The sequence below is a fragment of the Morone saxatilis genome, unplaced genomic scaffold, assembly GCF_004916995.1.
Source record: "Morone saxatilis isolate NCDOM2014 unplaced genomic scaffold, NCSU_SB_2.0 Contig16, whole genome shotgun sequence".
Taxonomy (NCBI): domain Eukaryota; kingdom Metazoa; phylum Chordata; class Actinopteri; family Moronidae; genus Morone; species Morone saxatilis.
Window position 1 is genome coordinate 17,595,082 of NW_023339718.1, and position 809 is coordinate 17,595,890.

Below are 809 nucleotides of genomic sequence, written 5' to 3' on the forward strand. Positions count from 1 at the left end.
AGGGCAATTTAACCGAGAAATGGGAATGGGAAATACTGTGTACTGTGTGAGAGTGTGTGTATGCTTGTGTAGACTTTTCACTCATGAGCTGATAAGAGTATAGTGGATTTCCAGTGGCAGCATGTCTTTTGTATGTATGTGTACCAGTGTGTGTGTCCGTGTGTATTTAGGCTCTTCATTCAGAAGCTTACAAACGAGGAGTTCTCTATAGATGGCCCGCATCTCAATATGTATCTGTGTATGTGTGTACGTGTGTAAGCAGATGAACGTGTAGTGCGTGGGTTTTTAACATGTTGGAAGCTCTTGCGTAGGCTGCCTTATGTGCTGCCTGTTCTTATGCAAGAATCTCCTGTTCAGTGTGGCTTTGTGGGGCTACAGCTGCATGGGTGTGTGCATGTTTGAGTGTATGTGTGTGCTATTAGCAGTCAAGCTAAAACTATTATTTTACTATTTCCATACCAACAGCTGGACCTGATAGTAATAGTAAAGAGTGTACTGTATAGTATGTGTATTATGATTGTTTTATGCAAAAGGCTGTATTAAGGCTGTAACTTTTTATATCATTGATTCATCTTTTGATTTACTTTCAATTAATCAATTTATATTTGTCTTTAAAATATAGAAGAAGTAAGAACAAGTCTATTATTGTTATATATATTATATATACATGTTATTATTGTTGGTCATTTTTATTTGAGATATTAAAACATGTACCCAGGGACAGTGGATGAAAATTTAACCTCTTACCATGTATGTAAAATTACCTAAAAACGCCTAAAAACAACATACCCAAAGTAAATTAAAAGCTG

General features: G+C 35.8%; 1 protein-coding gene across 1 annotated transcript in view; it reads right to left on the minus strand.

The window, feature by feature from the left end:
* nf2a (neurofibromin 2a (merlin)) overlaps positions 1-809 on the minus strand; it is a 29,819-nt gene that overhangs the window by 7,911 nt on the left and 21,099 nt on the right. The window lies entirely within an intron of this gene.